The sequence below is a fragment of the Mauremys reevesii genome, linkage group 5, assembly GCF_016161935.1.
Source record: "Mauremys reevesii isolate NIE-2019 linkage group 5, ASM1616193v1, whole genome shotgun sequence".
Lineage (NCBI taxonomy): Eukaryota > Metazoa > Chordata > Testudines > Geoemydidae > Mauremys > Mauremys reevesii.
In genome coordinates this window covers 23833251-23856176 of record NC_052627.1, presented here as the reverse complement: position 1 = coordinate 23856176, position 22926 = coordinate 23833251, and positions in this window count along the sequence as shown.

Here is a 22926-nt window from a genome sequence, read left to right as displayed (position 1 = left end):
TTATATGGTTGAGCACTTTTAGCAGCATTCTGGATATTATTGTTTCACTCTTTTATACATTAGCTGCCTTCTTATTCTTCAGTAGATTTTGATTGACAGACTTTTTCTGTCTAAAGTATGTCTTTCAATAATTCAGTCAGTGACCATAGCTGTACATTTGCTTTTCAACCTTCCTAAAGTGCAGTTCAGGAGTACATACATTAACTGTGAAGATAAGTTCAGGTATCATATGCCAGAAAATTCTCATTTTCATTCTGTGGGTGAGTTTCACAAGAAGGACTTAGGTTCAGAGTTACAACGCCCAACTTTTAGGCACTCTGCTGCCAAACAGAACAGTCCCTATGCAACATGTGGGAAGACTTAGGCATCTAAAAAGGGATTCACAGAAACAAGCACCCTCAGAGGGGAGCCGCCTAAGGTAGCTAGCCCTGCCACTCCAAGGGCATTAGGCATCTAAATCTCAGCCAGAGGGATGCACCCCTCTCCACTCGAGATCCACAGCCTTGATCCCTCTCCTGGAGTTAGGTCCATAAGTCAGGTCAGGCCTTTTTCAAGAAAAACTGAGGTGGTGGTATTGGTACCCCATTCCCTTATACCAGTAGCCCAGTGGTTAGAACACTTACCCCAGATGTAGGAGCCCCAGATTCAAATCCCCACCTTTTCCTGATGTCTACTGGATCAGGCTCTGCAGGAAAGATAGGTCGGGAATGCCTAATTTGTGAATCCCACTGTGGCTAGCCGTGAATTAGGAACAGAGATGTTTGGTGGTGTCAGGACTGAGTCAACTGTGGGCATGCCCAGCAGCTGAAATGTAGGCACCTAGGGAGTACTTTACAAATGGAAACTTAGCTGCCTAAGCAATTAAGGCACCTGCAGAGTTAGGCAATAGCTGAGCAGGGGATTTGACAATTTAAGTTTTGGATTTAGGTGCCTAACCTGGCAGTTAAGTGCTTAAATCTCCCTTGTGAATACCTCTGTTTTCATAATAAATCTGTAATTGATTAAGAGTTGTTCACTGTGTATTTTTCTATGTAAATAATGTTAGTAGATTCTGTCTGATAGACACAAAGCAGTACATAGTACGACAAGATGCTACAATGACTGTCTAAGAAAAAACTTGTGAGATTATAAATGCATTATTTGAGAAATAGTGTTTAACTAAAGACTGTATTATAATGCATATGCATAATAATGCAACACATTCAACTTTAAGAACTTCAAAGGCAGGAAATGACAAAGTTAAACCTGCAGCCTTAACATTTGGAGTTGATGGCATTTCTATGTTTGTTTTTTTTTAAAACAAACATTTTGTGAGCATCAGTTTCCTTGACCATGAAATTTATAAGCTTATTGAGAAAATTCCATGCAGAGTTTACCATGCATGCTGGGAATGAGAATTCTCAATTGATCATAACTCTGACAAATTATAATCAAGTTTCACCAGAACATTCACATGACAGATATTAAACTGTGTGCTACTTCCAGCTTCAGAGCTGGAGAAGTTCAAACAAAGTTGACAATCTCTCTCATTTTAGAATTTTGGAAACAGTATCGTTTTTCGTTTTTTGTCTGTTCTATAGTGACTAAATAGTTTTTCTCCTCTCAGACATTCTGAAAAAAAAATCTTCACATAGATCAATCTTAGAAAATATTGAACAAAAAAAGTGAAGAAAATTCAGAAAATTATGAGCAACGGAACAGAGGGATTAGAATGGAAACAGTTATGCATCTTTAACTACACCTCTACCCTGATATAACGCGACCCTATATAACATGAATTTGGACATATTGTGGTAAAGCAGTGCTCTGAGGGAGAGGGGCTGCGCACTGTGGCGGATCAAAGCAAGTTTGATATAACGCAGTTTCACCTATAACATGGTAAGATTTTTTGGCTCCTGAGGACAGCATTATATTTAGGTAGAGGTGTATATTGATTGTCACTGCTGTCACTGTAATGAACTCGTTAGTATATAATTGGACAATTGCTCTCTACTGATGGAATCAGAATTGCTCAATTTTGTGTCATAGGCTCTATATTGCTAACAGAAGTTCTCCATTGTCCTTTTGAAGGAAAAGGCTCTGAATCCTATACCTGCTGCTTCCTTGCCACAATGCAGCATTATGACAACTCCAAAGTCCTAGGTGGCCATATATTTTACCAGTATTATATATATTTAAAATAGGACCTTACTAAAATTTGTACAATGAAGTTCAGGCATTCTGCATTTTGAATGGGAAACGTATGTCATGGCTGATCTGAAAAAAAGTTCTCTCTTATTTGGTCAACTTTTTGAAAATAAGGTTCAGGTTTTTAATTTAATATGTCAGTATCAGGGCACTGCTCAACCAACAGTCAGAAAAAAAGTCTAGGCTGTCATTTCCCATTTTATAGGAGCCCAAACAATGCTGCAAGTGAAAGTCTGTAATTTTGAAATGTATATCTCAATCAAACCTTGAAAAAAATTATCCTCTTTTAACTTAACCAATTAGCTGCACATTCCTGAGTCCTTCTTTAGCAGTTTCTTTAAACTTCAGTGTCACCCTTTCATGATGACACCCCTTCAATGATTAATACAATAACTCCTCACTCGACATTGTAGTTATGGTCCTGAAAAATGTGATTTTAAGCAAAACGATGTTAAGTGAATCCAATTTCCCCATAAGAATTCATGTAAATAGGAGGGGTTATGTTCCAGGGAAATGTTTTTCACCAGACAAAAAACTATATTATATACACACACACTATAAGTTTTAAACAATTTAATACTGTACACAGCAATTATGATTGTGAAGCTTGGTTGACGTGAAGTTAGAGGGTGGGATATTTCTCAGGAAATTCCTTACTGCTAAATGATGAACTAGCATTTAGCTGAGCCCTCAAAGGTTAACACATTGTTGTTAATGTAGCCTCATCCTCTACAAGACAGCACGAATGGAGGGAGGGGAGTCAGCATGGCAGACAGAGACAGACACACATATCTGCATGCGAGAGAGAGAGGCACATTGCCCCTTTAAGTACACTGACACCACTATAAGGCCTGGTCTACACTAACATGTAAACATTTATTTTTAAAAAACAGGAACAACAACTATATGAAAAAGAAGGTCAATACATATAGGGAGAAACAAAAATCTCTTTGGGAGAGTTTGCCATCCTGAGGTACAGTGGGAGCATTGCCTCGACCAGCATGGCAGCATAGGGCCCTGGTCCTGCTGCATCTAATTAGGGAATTACTGTAATGTTACTATTGTGAATGCTTGACTTTTCCTTGCATAACAAATGACCGTCGTTTAACAGCCACGTGGTGGAGGCTGCAGAGGCTGGAACAGAGTCAGACTTTATGCTTTCCAGATTGCCTGCAGCAGGAAACTTGTCCTGAGAGCACATGAGATAGGTGCCCTGTATGGTCTTGTTCACAGAAACAGACTAGACTGTGTTCAGTGTTCGCAAACATGTATCTTTGCAAGAAATCGATGTTCGCTGAACTGATGGCCTGCTCCAGAGCCGAGGCGGCCTAGCAGCCAGTGGACTCAGCAGCAGCACTCACACAGCGAACGGGAGGACAGGTGGCGGCAGGGAAGACCAGCAGGCGACGACGCTGCTTTGGACTAATGAGGAGAGAAACAGACGGATGTTCTGCAGGACCGCAGGCAGGAGCACAGAGCCCCCTGAACTATCTGCAACCACCTCCCCCCCCACAAAGTCCCCTGTCCCCTCACCCAAAATCACACAAACAGCTCTCATTCCCTAGTATGAGAATTGCTTCCTTCCTGGCTCACCCAATCCAAAATCCCAGTTCATCCCCCCTGTGTGTGTTGAGTATTTAAAAATAGTTTGCTGTTCATTACTGTTTCCGTCATGTTTCTTTGCAGAACACTTGGACAGCCACCATTACAGGGGTACAGACATGGGGGGGGATCAACAGCAGGTCACACACAGAGTGCAGTCACTAGGCAGGTCACTCTGGGAGGTGTCTGCTGCCCCAGGTCAGTCTGGGAGGTGTATGCTGCCCCAGGGTCCGCGCGCCTGGCATCCACAAATGGCAAGGCAGGCCCTTACCATGCCCTTCCACCCCCAGCCATGAGCCTCCGATGCCCTGAGCCCCAGCCAGAGCCCTCATCCCCTACACCTACTCACAGGAGCCTGTCATTCCTCGAGTGTAGAAGCGTCTGTACAAACTTTGTTAATTAAAAATGTTCCAATAACTTTATTTTTAAAACGTCTGTTGGAAGGGAAACCTGGTGAAAAAGTGAATAGTAACTGAAACAGGGGCAGGTTCAGCTTCTCTGTAAAGAGACTGGACAGTCATAGGTTACCCTGCTCTCTGAGGAACCTAGCTTTCAAAGCCTCCCGGATGCGTGTCTGGCTGAGCGTAATCAGCAGCCAGGCGATTTGCCTCAACCTCCCATCCCGCCATAAAGGTCTCCCCTTGCTCTCACAGAGATTGTGGAGCACACAGCAAGCTGCAATAACAATGGGGATATTGGCTCCATCTCCTTGAGAGGTCCGGCACACTCCACCACTATTCTGCACTTGCTCAGCCGGTAGTTGAAAGAGCTCCTGTCACTGTCCAGGGGCGCTGTAGGGCTTCAGGAGAGCAGGGGGCATTAGCGTAGGCTGGGTCCCGAGGATCACTGTAGGCATCTCCACATCCCCAACAGTTATTTTGTGGTCCGGGAAGAAACTACCTTCCTGCAGGCGTCTAAACAGACCAGAGTTCCTGAAAACACGCGCATCATGAACCTTGCCCGACCACCCGATGTAGATGTTGGTAAAACATCCCCTATGGTCCACCAGTGCTTGCAGCACCATTGAAAAGTAGCCCTTTCGGTTAATATACTGGCTGGCCTGGTGGGCCGGTCCCAGGATAGGGATGTGAGTGCCATCTATAGCCCCACCCAGTTTGGGAATCTACCTTTGAGAGCAGTAGGTCAACGATTGCGTGGGCTACTTGCATCACAGCAATCTGCACAGTCAGGGCTGCTCGCACCGGGTGTCCTGGCGCTCAGGCAGGGGGCCAGCAGTCACAGAGAGTTCAGAAAGTGCCCCTTACGCATCTTGAAGTTTTTCAGCCACTGTGATTCATCCCAGACCTGCAGCACTGCCCAGAATCACCGTCCCATAGCATGAACGTGACCCCTTTGCCACCATGACGAGGTCTGTGCCAGTCTGAGACTTCATGTCCTCACTTTCTCAGCAGCTGACTGTGGAAGAGGTGGTGTCACTGACCAGAAAAGTGCGGTAACAGAACTACTCTTGTAGTGTAGACATACCCTAAGTACATTACCTTTTTAAGTAGATCAGGAAGTTGAGACAGCAGCTGCGTCCAGCAAGCTCCCGCAGTCCTGAGCCCTGTCATGTCCCCACCCTGCTCTTTATGGAGAAGGGGTAAGTGGGGGGCAGGAGCAAGGGGGAGCGGGATACCCTGACATTAGCTCCCCTCTTCCCCCCTCCCCCAGCAAGCAGGAGGCTCCCGGGAGCAGCTCCAAGGCAGAGGGCAGGAGCAGCACATGGCAGTGGAGGCAGGGACAGCTGAACTGAACTGAACAGGGAACTTAGGGGAGTAGGGAGCTGATAGTGGGGCTGCCGGTGAACCCTGGTTCCAAGACCCCACCAGCTAGTTGCAATGGGCTGCTCTTTCTGCAAGCAGTGGTCAAAGCAGGTGGCTGCCAAACAACATTATAAGCGAGCATTGCACTAGTTTAAACGAGCATGTTCTCTAACTGATCAGCAGCGTAACAATGAAACAACGTTAACTGGGACAACTTTAAGTGAGGAGTTACTTAAGGAGTACCAAGAAAGAAAGGGAAAAAACAACAAACATGAGATTTAGTGTGACAGGTATAGGTATGTCAGATGATAAATGTCTTCAAGGAAAATTATGTATGTCAGGATGGATTAGTACTAAAACTTTTATGCTTAAGGAACAAGTATCCATGTGCAGATATTTATTACTCCTTCGGTTGAGATAGTGAATTAAAATAGTTTCATACTTTTGCACTCTTCATTGGTCAGTACTTTGGCTGGAAGAGCGTTACATGTTCTTGTGACCCAACAATCAATTTTACACTTTATCCTCATAGATCTTCGATACTCTTTCTAAGACAAGTTCTCAATATTCATTGTGATGTAATTACAGAAACTACCTAGTTTGCATTTAGGGGTCTCTCTCAGACTAAGTCATGTTATATGAATAAGTACTTCTTAAACGGATCAGAAGCTAGTATGTGTTGTTTTGAACACAACCAGAGTCAAGTGAACAATGTATAGGTAGCCATTTATTTTGTGAATTTAGCATCTTTTTCTGTTCACTAATTGGCCACAAATAGATTGTGACTTTTACTAACTTGTTTTCTATTCTAAAATTACTTGAGACATATTTTCTGTATAAAAAAAAAATGTATCCCTTGGATCATTATGACCTATTCACTATGACTTTTTTCAGCTATTTGATATTTGTGATTTAACATTCAAGCTGTGTGATTCGTCACCTTAGTCTCACAAAATTAATTCTGATCCCTGATAGGATGAACTAACCTACATAAAATTATTTTACTTCCTGAAAAAAAAATATTGAATTTCATCATTACATGAATTTCATTTGGGGCTGGATTGTAACTTTACAATCTGCTCTGAGTATGGGACAATGCATACTTACAATGCCCTAGGAGCAGACAAAGGCTATCAGAGAATCACAATTCCTCCTCTGCTAACTACTTCGCTGTAGGGTGGGGGAAACAAGTTATTCCACCTCTTTACATGCACCAACATATTCTATCCCATGTGTAGGGAGTGGAGCCAGGACTCTTCCCATCCCCACCTCTCTCTCTGCCCACTTGCTTGCAACAAGATGTACTGAATGATTAGGCCTGGCTTTCTCTACCCCAGCTAGCATCACCAACTGAACAGGGCCAAACAGGGGAATTTGTTCCTTCGGACTGGTCTTTATGTTTGAGAAGGCCTGTGTTGGCTCTAATTCCAACTATGAACTCAGCTCTGTAAGACCACAATGGTCAAAGGATCAGTCCATTAGTGGGGTAAAAGGTGCTAGATTAAGATCCTTGCACTATGATATTCAAATTCCCACAAATTCTAATTAGAAATGAGTTTTAATAAATTCAGATTGTTTATTGGTTAGATCTTTTTTCCTTCACATGATATCCATCTACACAAATGGCTTTAGTCACCAGAGAAATTTATCCACTTTCACTGCACACAGTGACTATACATTGCAGTATAGGACATACAGTGAAGAAGAATACTGTGCCCAATTGAAACTGTGGGAAGAATTTTAAGTTGATAGAATCACAAATTGATATTTGGCATCACAGCTAACAATATTGCTCTTGCAAAAAAGGGTAATGAGCTTTTTAATCATCATAAGTAGTCAGGATTTCAGTTTTATATCTCCATGGAAAGACAACATCTCATCACAGAAGAAATAATTCTATTGCTTAACTCAGTGATACCATTTCCATAAACACCTCCTGTCTTAGTCATTTTCATAGAAGTTTTAACCAGGCCTGACTCTACTTAGTTTATGAGGTCTGGCCAGATCACAATACAAAGTTTTTTTCCTCTGCACACTGCCTTTAAGGCCCCAATCAGCAATGTATTTAAGCACATGCTTTAAGTACCTTGCTGAATCAGGGCCCAAAAGGGATTGGCTAAACGCTACTTAAATAAATAAGACATCATAGAATACATTAGAAATTTGGTATCAAGCAGGAAGAAAGGTTTAATTGCAACTGGCAACACCTCCACACCAGGAACAGTGATTTAAATTAAAGTGTAGATCACCCGACATGTACCAGGGCACGTTTCTGATTCTGATTAAGTCAAAAGGCAAAATTCCCCGACTTCACCCTGATAACACCAAAATTAGCATCCGGGCTGCCAAGACTCACATCCCATGAGACACACACACATGTGGCAGCCCTAACATCCCTGCCTGTATCCCAGTGGAAAGGGTAAACAAAATGGGGAGTTCAGAATGAGAGGCACAGAATGGAGGCGGAAGAGCAATATACCTGGGGCTGAAGCTATTCACCCTTAGAAAATGGCAACAAGTACAGGATGCTGCAGCATGTCTCCAAACCTGTCTTCTACATTCTACACTGACTTCCCATAGAATACTGAGTCAAGTACACCTCTACCTTGATATAACGCTGTCCTCGGGAGCCAAAAAAATCTTACCACGTTATAGGTGAAACCGCGTTATATTGAACTTGCTTTGATCCACCGAAGTGCGCAGCCCCCCCGGGAGCACTGCTTTACCACGTTATATCCGAATTCATGTTATTTCAGGTCGCGTTATATCAAGGTAGCGGTGTACTTGATCCTTATCTTCAAAGTGCTCAACAGCCTGGACTCAAGATAGCTACAAGATTACTTACAGCATTATGAGGACGACCTTGGTCTGCAACTTCACTCTGAAGGCACAATAGGCATTTCTACCACAAAGGGAAAACCAGCAATCCTCCAGATGTCACTTCCACTGCCCCACATCTGAACTCAGGCAGGGAACCACCCAACATTTAAAGGTGCAATATGCAGAATACAGACTCCTAACAACTTCCCTACATTTACAAAAGTAAACATACCACTAGAACCAAACTTCAAAGAAACCCAGAGAGACTGAAAGAGTGGGCTGCAGTCTACAAAGTGTGATTCAATAGAATAAAATTGTATGCTTAGGGAAAGGGAACAACACATACTTGCAGACTGTTCCATGGAAATCAGTGAGACTGAGAAACACCTATGGAGAAAACTGAGGGTACGTCTACACTACGGGACTATTCCGAATTTGCATAAACCGGTTTTGTAAAACAGATTTTATAAAATCAACAAGCACTGACTGGTGGGACCGCATTGTGTTGCAGGTGTGGACGATTTCCAGCATGGAACTTTGTGACTTGCTTGCCCCTGCCCTGAAACGCCATAATACCAAGATGAGAGCCCTAGACAGCTACCGGTCAGTCGGAATCAATTTTGAGTTGGAAAATCTACTGTGGGGCTGCTGTGATGCAAGTAGCCAAAAAGCACTACTAAGCTGCTTGCTTGGTTGTGACTCTGGGAAACGTGCAGGCCATAGTGGATGGCTTTGCTGCAATGGGATTCCCTACTGTGGGGGGGGATAATGGATGGAACCCATCCTATCTTAATGCCTGTCGTTATCCTGGGGACCCAGCCTACCCCTTGATGCCATGGCTCAAGAAGCCATACAGCAGCTGCTGGACAGTGGTCAGGATCTGTTCAATTACAGGCTGAGCAAGTGCAGAATGGTGGTGGAATGTATTCTCCACAATCTCTGTGAGTAAGGGGGAGACTTTATGGGGGGGGGGGGCTGGAGGCAAAATCACTGGCCCGCTGAATCAGAGAAGCTTTGAAAACGAGCTTCATCAATGGCCAGGTACAGTGTGACTGCTGTGTTTGTTGATGAACACTGCTGCCGTTCCTGAAGCTCCACAAGACGCCGGAGCATGTCAGTTTGATCACGCAGCAGCCCCAGAGTTGCATCCCGCCACCGCTGATCTTCCTGCCCGCCACGCTGATTTTCCTGCCGGTCTTCCTGCCGCCACCTCATCATCTCGGTCCCCCTCCTGTCCTCACCATCCCTCCTCTGTCCTCCACGTTCACTGCCTTCTTTCTGTATGAAACCACGTCCTTCCACTCATTCTCATCAGATCATTCATTCATTGCGTGTTCCATATAATATCTGAGAACATCTCTCTCTCATCTTTCTTTTTCCTTCCGCTGTGCTAGCTAGCCTTTGGGATTTTACAGAACAATGGTTATACTCTTTCACAGTGAAAAAGCTATTCACCTTACATAGCACATGTGATTTAGATCTCACAGACACAGGTCCAGGCATCAGGATTCAGCTGCATGCGGCCCATGTAAGCACTGTCTCTTTTAACCAGGTTATCCTGAACGATATCACTTTGCTGAGGATACACAGAACAGAGAAGCGCGATGCTTCTTGAATGCCAGCAGTATTACTTGCTACATGCATGGCATGGTAAAGTCCTACCACGGTGGGCAGAACAGTCCTCAGGGCAAATCAATCATTAAAAAAGCTTGCTAAAAACACTGGGCTGGGAGCAGGGTAATTCCGTCAGGTGATAAAAAGCCCCCACCTCGGAATCCACAGTCAGGGGTGGGGTACTTGTCAGCGCCCCCCAAAAAATGCAGCAGAGCAGCATAGAAGGCATGTTTTTTTACCTGCCCCGGACCTTCCGTTTGCTCTTTTGGTTTTTGGGTAGGGCTTGTCTGCTTAACTTACTTTTTCTCTGCACTGCACCCTGCTGCTGCCTGCAGTTTTAAGCCTATAGCCTTCTAAATTCTTTTTTTCATTTGAGACTGCATTGTTAACTGTGCTGATGAGCTGTGCGTGGTCACCTGTGATGATGAGCTCTCCACGCTGTCGAGCAGGAAATGAATTTCTACCTGGCCAGTGCATCCGAGTTGAGAATGCTGTCCAGAGGTCAGTGGTGCACTGTCTAGTGTGGATTGTTTAGGCGTTAAATCGGTTTTACACGTGAAAAACGATTAAAAACGCTCAGTAGACCAGGCTTGAGTCAACTAAATATAAGCCTGTAGTGAACCACTGCAAAAAGACAAAGTCAGGTCTATTCTCAGATATATCTATCACAAATATCCCTTGTGTGTAGTTCATTCAACTGATTTTGCCCTTTTTTTGTGTTCACAAATTAACTGCAAACATGCTTTTCTTTTTTTTACTGGTTTGTTCTTTTTATAATTATTAGGCAAATAAATAAGGTGAGATATTTCAGCCCATCAGTTACTTTCAATAAATAGTTTATGTTTATTAGTTCAAGTATTTGCAATTTGCACTGTGTGACTAGCCAGCTAGGCCACATTGTATTGTTTCTGTTCTCTTAAGTGGAAGGTTCTCAAATGCATAAACAGTTTCCAGTACTGCCACTGAATACTTCTGGAGGAACTAATCATATTAATAGAATTTTAACATAGTTGTAAGAATATTCACAATAGTTTCTCTTTTCACATACATACTTGCTAACAAGGATTTGTGTGCCAAGAATGTTGGCAGAAAATTAATGAAAAGGTAATGTGCATGTGACATTACACTCCATATTCTTTATGGATGTATGCTTATGATATGGATATGGCATAACAGATATTTTATGCAAGATGGGTCTTGTAAGGTATCATCAGAAAGGTTATAATTTACTCAATGTGATTATCCAATTTGTATGCCTGTATCATTTCTGTATCTAAAGTTAGGAATATTGACTATGTAACAATTACAACTGTGTGTGTACTTGGGAGACACCCACCAGACAACAGGCCATCAGCCTTGATGGACCATTAGGAAGAAACAATAAGACTTTGAAGATACTAATCTCTCTCCTTCCTGAGAGGTGTCCTGGAAGTAGCTGAGACACTACTAGGTCAGGTTGTCCTGTCACCTGGTACTAAACACCATCTTGGACTTCTAGTAATTTTCCACTAAAAGGAGTGCGAGGTCAAGACTGGAAACAAAGGCTTCCTGCCTTATGTAAATCTTAGGCTATGTCTACACCACAGCTGGCATCAACGCTCCGAGATCGATCCACTGGTGGTTGATTTAGCGGGTCTAATGAAGAACCACCAAATCGACTGCATATCACTCTCCAGTCAACCCCTGTACTCTACCCCTGACGAGAAGAGTAAGGTAGGCCAACAGGACAGTTTCTCCTCCGCGGTGTAGACCCCATGATAACTCGACCTAAGGTACGTCAACTCCTGGAGTTGCATAGCGTAGGTCAACTTACTGCGGTAGTGTAGACATTGCCTTATGTCAGGCAAACAAGACTCTTCTTCATTGCCTTCCTGCCCAAGAAGAAAGACTGCTGAAAGTGTCCGAAGAGACAAAGGAACTGAGCTGTGGGAAAGGCAAGGGCTGAGTCCAGACTAAGACAGGAGTCTAGTCTGCAAAGAGAAATAACTGGAACTCTAAGCTACATAAACTCTGTGACTTGCCTAAAACAACATTTAGGGTGAAAAATTACTTCTTGAAATGGGTCTCTGTAAGATCTTAAGCTTAGTATGCATGTTTTGTTTTATTTGCTTAGTAATCTGCCTTGTTCTGTTTGCTATCCCTTATAATCACTTAAAATATGCCTTTGTTAGTTAAAACATTTGGTTTTGTTTATTATTAAACCCAGTTTGTGCAATTTATAACTGGGGGGGAGGTGAGGGCAAGAAGTTGTACATTGAGGGAGGGGGTAAATTTATGAGCTTACATTGTATAGATTTCTCTACAGCACAAGACAATACTATTTTGGGTGTACTTTCCAGAGGGGAGCTGCACTTGAGTGCTTGGCGATCTCCTAGCTGAGTCCCCTCATAGAGAATTGTTTGCAGACACTGTGTGGTTCTACAGCTGGTGCATCCCTACCTGTGTGTATGTGTGCTGCCAGAGGTCAGAGAGCCTAATTCAGGAAAAGAGAAAGCCCAGGTTAATGGAGCAGCCAGAATCAGTGAAATCCCAGTACATCAGGTGGCATCCCAGAAAGGGCGGGGGGGAGGTCTAACCCGTCATAGCGCTAATTCAGCATTTTCAGTTGAACAAATATTGTATTTCTCCAGCAGCTTTTGCCTAGTCTATACTGTGCACAGGGTCTTGGAATTACATTGGAGGACTGGGATATCACCTAACAGTTGATAAAACTGACCAGCAGTGTAATTTGTTGTGCAAAGATTTCTATTACAAGATGATGGAAATTCCTAAATCAAGTGACGCTACAAGAATAGACAATAGACATTTCAAGTGAAAAATAAGTGTATGTGAACAGAAAAAAAAACTTTAAAAATAATGGTAAAATATTTTACCCTAGGAACAACCAAATGTTATAACTCTCAAATTTACCCATTTCTGAAAAAAATGTCTGTTTTAAATTATTTGGGGGATAGAAATGTCTTATTTTTATGGCACTAAGTCAGAAAAGAAAAACAAACAAACACACTATGCTGGCAAGGAATGGTCAAAATGATAATTATTTAATTTTGTTGTCCATTCTGATGCTGTGTGTGTGTGTGTTACATTTATGGGACTATTTGTCTCCCTCTGCTGGCTCATTTGGCACCTAAAATCGCATATTATTTTGAATGAAAGATTCTGTGAAGCCTGGTGGAAAACAAGGCTGACTTTGATTTAGACAATCCCATTTGAAATTTACAAGAAGAGTTGTATTATTAGCAAGGGACACTTGTCAGACAGTTTTGAGCTCCAAATGTAAACCCTAATCTTGTGGTGAACTCCACATGGTCTCAGCAGTCCACCTGTAGGGAGCTCATTGCAGAATCAAGGCCTTAGATTTTGTGGAAAAAGGTGCATAGAAACATTTAAATCACGTGTTTTAGCTCTCTATAAATACATCAGAGGAATAAATATCAGGGAGGGAGAGGAGTTATTTAAGTTAAGTACCAATGTGGATACAAGACCAAATTGATATAAACTGGCCATCAATAACTTTAGATTTGAAATTGGGTGGAGGTTTCTAACCACCAGAGGCGTGAAGTTCTGGAAGAGTCTTCCAAGGGGAGCAGTGGGGGCAAAAAACCTAACTGGCTTGAAGAATGAGCTTGATAAGATTATGCAGGTAATGGTATGATGATACAGCCTACAATGGCATGTAGCTGATCTGAGACTTCTAGTAGCAAATATCTCCAATGGCTGGTGACAGGTCACTAGATAGGGAGGGTTCTGAGTTACTACAGATAATTCTTTCCTGGGTGTCTGGCTACTGGGTCTTGCCCACATGCTCAGTGTCTAACTAATGGCCATATTTGGGGCTGAGAAGGAATTTTCCCCTGGGTTAGGTTGGCAGAGACCCTGCATCATGGGTCACTTGCAGGTTTAAACAAGTATAAATGATGGATTATCTGTAACTTGAAGTCTTTAAATCATGATTTGAGGACTTGAGTAACTCAGCTAGAGGTTATGGGTCTGGATGGGTGGGTGAGGTTCTGTGTCCTCCACTGGGCAGGAGGTCAGACTAGATCATCATGATGGTCCCTTCTGACCTTAAAGTCTATGAATCTATGCCCCCGAGTACATTTTTTTACTAGTTCCTGTGAGAGATATGCACCACGCTTTGCCCTACAAGGCCATTATGATGATATACCTACATGGTGATAATCTCACAAAAAATTTCACTCACAAGAAGGTTAGCTCTCTTTAAAAGGCAAGATAAATAAAACAGGGTTATGAAGATTGACTCCAGCAAGAATGTGTCCAACAGCACAACCCCATCACCCTAGAGTTTTCATCTGTAGACATATACATTAAGGATTTTGAGGGCAAATTACTCCTCAGTCTGCCTTATTTGACCTTTTTAAATGGCTGACCTTTTTCTAACCAAATGTGTACCTTTATTTGACTGACCTTTACCTTTTCTGCACTAGCTTGGTTCCCCAGCACCACCACCTGTTAAACATGTTATGAAACTACATCAAATAGTCTATGATAAGTGCAGAAAGGAGCTGATAAGGATTCAAATTAACAGCTGCTATATTAGGGTGAAACTCTATTGTGGTGCTTAGGCCAGGCATCAATTTGACCTCTGACATTAGTCTAGAGAGACTGACCAAAATATTTTGAAAAAAGAGTCTCAGCTAAACAAACAATGTAAAGCCCAAAGGAAAACAATTAAAGAGGATGAGATATGTTGAAATAGATCTGGGATACTCTGGAGGACAACAGCAAGCAAAATGAAGATAAGAGGACAACTGGTAATGAGATGACAAGAGAAGCTGTCCCTAAGGGGGAGTGACAGATTAGTAGACAGACCTGATGGTATCTTGAGAAAGGAGCATAAAAGAATTTTACTTGGAATTCTGCTAGAGTTGGGAGTTAGCAAGAAAGGTTGTTTGTTTGTTTACCATCCATTACATCAATATTATGCAGATATGTTCCCAAACAAAACTTCCATGAAGCATGAGCGAAGGTTGACAGTGTATTTCACTGGAATACAGCTCATACCCTAATGAAATATTACTCTGTCTTTAACATAAGGTTTAAAACAGGGGTGCTGGAACAATTTTTTTATAGTGAAGGTGCTGAGAGCCATTGAACCAAACTGTAAACCCTGTATATAACTGAAACCACTTTAAGCCAGAGGGTGCTGCAGCACCCACCACACTCGTAGTTCCAGCACCTCTGGTTAAAAAGGTCTAGAAATGAACAATGAAACAATCCTGCCAGCTACCCCATAGCCATATAATCCTTTGTCACTCACTATCAGCCCAACAGACTTCAACTGCTACCCAGAACTGTTTCACTGCTGACTTTATTAAGGGTGGGATTGCTGCTCCCAATGAGCTAAACCAGCATGGAGCAGTCCTGAAAATCCCATCCTAAATCTGTAGTAAAGATTTCAAAAGTAACACAATCCCAGGCTACAATTAGTTTTGCCAGAACTTTCCAAGTGTGATATATTGGTGAAATGGAAGATTATTTTCAAGAAAAGAACTGGAGTATTTGATCTATGTTGTATTAATTTAGATGGAATATATAGGCCCAAAAGTCACAGCTGCTAACATGACTCTGAAACTATCCAATGTTAAACAAGGTTCAGGCTGCTTAGTACCATGGCAAACCCCATTAAAAATCCTTTTAATCTCTTATTCATGACAGAGAAAAAGCAGGAAAACAATGAAAGCATATGAAAAGTAAAGTATTAAGTAAGACTTTCATTTTAACAATGTCACTTGTTCCCTTTCTTTTTAGCTGGAGAGAGTCTTTAGATGGGAAAATACCTCTTGTTTGGCAGTGTCTTAGATAGCATTAAAGATGGTAGTAACTGTCCTTTGAGGGAAAGAAAAGAAGTTAGTTGAGATGAGCTGGAGCTGTTGTTAAAGACTGAGCCTCCTTCCTTTAAGGCAAAACAAGATGAACACCTACAAAAAGTATGGGGGAGAGAAAAGAACAGCAAAGACAGAAAATGAAGCTTCTGTCTCTTTGACTCACTTTCAACCTTGCTGCTGGAAAACCACAGGCACGGCACACACAATCTTATCAACCACTCTGAGACCTGGCAAATATTTACCAGCATCAGGTTTCTTACAGCATTGCTTTTACTCTTTCAGGATTACGAATGAAGAGTGTCCAGCATCCCAGGAGATAGTGGGGCATGGCAGCAATGATGCTGCAGCTCCTGCCTTCCCCTTCTGTCAGTCAGCCAGTGTCACCTTAGCCAGCTTTCTCCCAAAGTCTCTCTCGCTCTCTCCTTTTTTAAAGACTCTAAAAGGAAGTGATCGTGGAAAATCCCACCCTCTTATTATTTTGTCTACCAATTAAGTCTAATTTCCAGCACATCAATTTTGGTTAATTGATTTCCAGTTTCATGTTGTTGTTCTTTACCTAGCATGATCTTAGTAGAATCCTTGAGTTTTATCAGCAGGCCTTTTTGTTTGGATCAACTCAGTCTCCTTTTCCAATCAATATTTATTAGGATAGGTTATTGTGATGTTTTATAAACTTTCACTCACTCTTTACAGTCAGGCTCACACTTGAGAGGGTCATTTTGGAGGCCCAGTTATTGCAACACCCATTTGATATTATTAAACATGCTAATTACAAAGGTTCTAATCCTGCAAGCTGCTCTGTGCAGCTTGCATCAGCACAAGGCTCCATTGACTTCAGAAGCTCCACATGCTGTGCCTGGACGTAGTCCTATGCTCAATTTGCAGGATCAGAGGCAGGGCATTACTGCTTTATTTAAGTTAATGTAGACCTTGAATCTTTGTATTTTAAGCTATATGGTGTAGCAACAAATATATTCTGGGGCAGATCCCCTGCGTGGTTGGGCTTCACTCACTGTAGGACCACAGATGTGGGACAAACATGATTTCAAGTCAACTTTACAATCCCCTTATTCTGGGGCCAGGGACAATGCCTGTCTCCATTATAATTCAGAGCAGCTTTCAGGGTACTCCATCTTACACTTGGCTGCTGATCAGTTCAAGGGCGAGTCTGGAAGCTGGGGATTGATAGGGCATAGCATTCCACAATACCTATGTTCAAGAAGCTATGACAGCACCGTAGAGTAACTAATGCCAGTTTGATTCTTGCGAAGTGAGGGCAGGGGGAGGAAAGAACCAAATATACTGTAGATGTCCTCTTGGAAGAGGAAGTGAGAGCATGCTACAACATCTCCTTTCCTCTTCTATCTCTTTTCAGAGGGACACAGAGTAGGCTGATCTCTGCTAAGGCTTACCCCCTACCTGTGAGCAGTTTACTCTCACTAAAAGTCTGAAGCAAGAAAACAAGAAGGCTGTTGAGCAGGTTTTGCAGAATAGACCAACTTGTTTTCTTTGAGGAACCTGTAGAGAGGATGAACAAATATAATTTGCCACCTGCCATTTCCAGAGGAGAGAGTATTTCACTCAGTGGAAAAGGACTTGATATTTGGGTTGGTAGAGACAAAGGTTACATTTAGTTCTTGAATTCTCTTTAGAATGCGCACTGCAGAAAACCAGACATAGCCTCTGCCCAAACTTTAAACTGAAGTACTGCAAGAACACCTACTCATTTTTCCAATTACCAGACAAAAGAAAAATCTTCTGAGAAAGCTTCATTCACTCAAGTTTTCACATGTGATTTTGGAGACACAACAGGCTGTTAGTTTGGATAAGCATTTATATATTTGGGTTCTTACGAAATCCAGACTGAACTCCTGCACCTTTGGAATATTTAACTGAAACTCTTCTTCAGAGATTAAAAGGTGTGACCTCTACACTATTTCCAGTCCCTACTAGCCGGAGAAGCAAGAGACCAAACTAGAGTTCAGATAGCTTTCAAACTAGTGCTTCTCAATTGTACAGCATCTAAATATCTGACAGCCCAGAACAAGCTTGGTTTGCAGTAAATGGGAAGTACATTGTTTTGAGCACACTTAAGTAACACAGGTGAAGAAGTCTGACAGAAATTCAAATCTCATTGCACTGTGAAAAAATGAAGCAGAAAGAAAAAAAGGCAAATGAAAAAGTAGGGTGAGAGATGAAATGTGCAGGTTGAGTCCATTGCAGAGGGAAGTTTGAGCTGTAAATAGAAATCTGAGCCTAGATCCAGATCAAGAATTTGGATTCAGGCTTTTTGGTTTTAACACAGACCTAGAAAGATATATATGCAGTAGGTCATCTATAACACCAATTTACATCCAACTGAAATCAATAGGATTAGGGAGCTGTAACAGAGCAACTGCCACCTGAGCACCACATCAAGACTAGAGGTTGTGATTCAGCTCCCTGACTCAGTTTCCCTTTGGACTAAAAAACTCCACATCACAGTCCCACAGTAGTTAAAGCACTTCCTGTCTGCCATTCTAGTTCTTTTGTCCTTGCACACATTGGTCCTCCAGGCCGAATCCCTATTTGGTATCTCTCTCCTTAAATCAAGAAGTCTTCTTTACACAGCTAGACTCACTTTCATGTTTCTCCTTGAATCAGGAGTTCATCCCTCCAGGTCCCAACTCAAATTCACGGTCTTTCTCCCAGTTTGATTTGGGTGATCCCAGCCCTCCTTCCCAGAACAGTTCAGTGCTTTCTTTCTCTGTGCTCTCCTCTCCCCTTGGTCATAAGCCCTCAGCCTTCCTTTTTGGAGCTGGGTTTAGTTCAGATCTTCTTTTACACTCCCACTTTAGTCAGGAGTCTGCTCCCTACCCCTCCTTTCTGGAACTGGGTACAGTTCATTGTCTTCCTACAACAAACCTCTTCAGCCTACAAGAACCTGTAACTACTTCCTGAAAGTGCTTCCATTTCCCCACTGGCTCTTTATAGAGACAGCCACACACTATCAGCCCCCATAAGGCTGTTAATGAGGCACAGCTGGGCTGGGCCAGCTCCCCTTTAAAATGCTCAGTCCACCCTTGTGTCAGGCGTTCTCAGGAGCCATGAGGACCAGCTTCAATATCTAGGGGTTCTTCTTAGATTTACAACACAAAACTGGCTCATGCCCCCTCCTGGGAACTTGTGAAAACAGAATAGCTCCCCTGGGCACCCTTAATAGGCACTATTCCCCCTCTTGCATGCTGTGAGTGCATATAACACAATGGCAGTAGGGAACACAGCATAAGTGAGGGAAAACACAGCAACGGGGACTCAGATGATGCAAACAATAATTAAAGTGTCCACCTCACAGTACCTGGGCAGGTGTTCTTCACCTCCGTTTCCTGCATGCTGGTGTGAAAGTCCAGTGGACAAATGTCCCTTTAAAACATCGCTCCTCTCTTCCGTCCACTGCAGCCCCATCATGGTTTGTTGTGAGAGGTTAGCCAAACTCCAGAGTCCTGGGGTGCATTCAGGTGGGTTCACCTCCAGCCCCTGGGGGCAGGGGTGAATGCAGCTTTGGTACCTGTCTCTCACCTCAGCCACTGCTGCCACTTCTGCTTTGTTGCCGCCTACTGTGCTGCCCCCTCTGACCAGGACTGCTGCACTCGGAGGAGGAGGAGGAGGAGAGTAATATAGGATGCATCCAAGGCCATCCCTCCCCCCAGCACTATGCATGGGACATACACTTGGGGAGTACTAGGATACAATAGGTGTTTCCCCTTCCTCCTCTACCACATGGCTTGCGGGGGGAGGAACTGATGAGAGGAGCCAGCCAGAGAGTTCAGCCGGCCCCCGGCTTCGGCCAGTAGCCAAAGCAGAAACCTTTGGGCCTCTGGAGATTCCTGTCAACACTTTAGAATGTTCCGGATTTCTCCACCCTGTGCTGATTGTTCCAACCCTCCCTTCAATTCACCTTCACTCTACACATGCCACTATTACCACCTTTTCTCCCCTGCCTGTCCCCCTCTCCTTCCTATTTAGCTGATCCCCTCCTAAGTAGGGCCCTATAACAAAAGAAAGAAATTGTGGAACTAACATGCCATTAGCTGCCAACACATTGTTCACTGTGCTTTCATATTACACCCCTATATTTACATGATTGTGTCATTGTTTCCCAATACTCCCCTGTCTGCCTGTGTCCATCTGCTGTCTCTTGCTTTATAATTAGACTGGAAGCTTTTGGGGCAAGAGACTGTCTTTGTGTTCTGCAGTTGAATAGCACCCAGGACAATGGGGTCCTGGTCCATGTCGAGGGCTCCTATGCACTACAGTAATACAAGTTATAAATAAGAATCACGCTACTATGTAACATTTTGAATGGTGTCACCCTTTGAAAATGCATTTTACATTATAGGAAAAAATGGTTAATGAATTTCACTTTGTTTTGGGAGCCCAGAAATAATGAGAGACCTTCATATAAACCTCAAACCGTTTTTTTCTTCTCTACTGTAAATTATTTTGTCCATACATGATTAATACACAAATAAAAGTCTGGTTTAAAGAAGCACTCTGAAGTATGGATATTTTTCTGAAGTGTATCCAAACTTACACAAACCTTAGGCTGTAAAATAATAAATATTAATAAATACTTAGAAGTTATATGTATTTCATATCTTCACATCTCTTCACAAACATTGGGCTTGATGTTGCATTCTTTGTACACTCAACACTTTCATCAACTTCATCAAAGGCCAACTTGTGGATAACCCTTACAGAAAGGAGGAGTAAGTCTCTTCCTTTTTAGCTCCTGAAGTTGCCAATCAAAATAACGTCTTCCGCCCTCTTCTGAATGCAGGGAGCGCTTCCTGCCCTATGAGTATTTGATAATCCGAATGGGACCGCTAAGTAGGGTCAGAGTCATGGCCCTTTCCTTCTCTGCTGGACAGTAAAGCAGGCTGGATGATTGTAGAAAGGAGTATGTGTAGTCTCCTGCTAACAGGTGCTGTGACTGCATACCTGATATACTCTCATTAGGATGACATACAAAGCTCTGTAACATCTCCAGTAAGGGCCTGTGATTAGCAAGCACAATCTCACCGTTTGTGTTTGGGATGGACAAGGAATGCAGGATAAGATTCCCTAACTCACTAATCCTCACCCCATCACTGTGGGGTAGGTGTCATTATATAATGCCTGCATCAGGCTGCCCGGGGAGTGGGGGGGCAATTTGCCCCAGGCCCCACAGGGGCCCTCACGAGAATTTTTCGGGGCCCCTGGAGCGGGGTCCTTCACTCACTCTGGGAGCCCTGGAAAACTCCCACGGGGCCTGGCCCCTGGAGCTTCTTCCGCTCCGGGTCTTTGGTGGCAATTTGGCAGCAGGGGGTCCTTCCGCTCTGGGACCCGCCGCTGAAGTGCCCCGAAGACCCACGGTGGGGGGTCCTTCCACCCCGGGACCTGCCGCCGAAGACCTCTGGGCGGCCCTGACCTGCATCTGTAATTTTCACTCCATGCATCTGAAGAAGTGGATTTTTTACCTACAAAAGCTTATGCCCAAAGCAATCTGTTAGTCTTTAAGGTGCCACCAGACTCCTCATTGTTTTTGTGGATACAGACTAACATGGCTAACCCCTGATACTTGTGGAGTAGGTGCTATCCACATTTTGCACCTGGGAAAACTAGGACACAGCTGTTAAGTGACATGCTCAAAGTCACGCAATAAGTCAATGGCAGAGCCCTCCCACCAGATATATAAGGCCAGAGCCAACTGTCAAATTATATTATTGAATGTTTAGGTATAAAAACACTTTTCTTCCACCGGCTTCCACTACTTTTTTATTTTGGCTAACTAGTCGAGTTACCTACTCTCTAATTTTCACTCCATGCTAGTCAACTAGTCCAGTTACCTACTCTGTTCAATACTCGGCCTATGAAGACAATGCAGTATGGGAAATTTTAATAGGATAGCAACTATTTCCATCAACTACCTGTAAAAGAAATGTGCATCTACCCAAAAGTAGGAAAACATATTTAAGCTCTCTTAAGGCCAACATAAGAACTAGACTTGACTGAGAAAGACCAGTTGAAAAAAGCGTATCAGATGATTGAAATTGTAGAGGAAACAGCAAGCCTGTTTTTTGTTTGTGCACACTCTAGAAGGACATTAACAATATCTAAGGGAATTAGGAATCCCATAAAGAAGAATTAAAACCCTGAGGAAAACAATTACCTGCATTATAGTAATTGGTAATTTTATCCATTAGTGGCTTGCATTTGGTAGATGCAATAAGTAAAGTGGTAATTTTGGTAACCTGCAATTCATTACTGTGAGCTCATAAAGAAAAACTAAATTCTCAGTCTGGTCTATAGAAACTATCTGACATCAGAGATTTATAACAAAATACTGTTGGCTGAAAAGACCTATGTTCATGGCCTATCTTATTAATTATGTTTATTACCTCAGGACTAACCCAGAATGGGGACCCACTGTGCTAGGCACTGCACAAGCACAGAATAATAGGGGACCCTTGCTAAGAGCTTACAGACTAGTTGGACAATACAGATAGAAGGTGGTGAAAGGTTAGGGCCAGTAGTGCCAGTCACAAGAAACCAAAAATCTTGAGTCATCCTAAAAATCATGAGATTGACTCCACAAATCATGAGATTCAAAAAAACAAACAACCATGTTTTTAATTTTTGGGGGGACATTTTAACTCTCCTCTACGCCTCTAGCAATGTGTGTGTGATAATTTTAGTCTGGATGTTCCCATATCAAAAATAGAGAGCTGGGGTGGAGGGAAGGCATCTATCCGTGTGGCAAAAGGAAGAGTACTTATGTTAAGTTTATTGTACACAGATATAATATAAGTACTAAGTGGAGAGCTCTAGAGTGTGATAAAGCTACCATATTATAGAAAAACTTAATACACACATTTAAAAATACACTGTACAAGGCATATTAAATGGAGCTGGAAAATAAATATCAAAGAAACATGAAGGTTTCAATTTATTTTTTCAATAAAGATTTATGTGAGCTATGCAAGAATGTCAGCCACATTTCAGAGCTTTCTATATTTCACTCCAATAACTTACAATCCCTACCTATTATTTTGAAACAATTGTTACAAAGT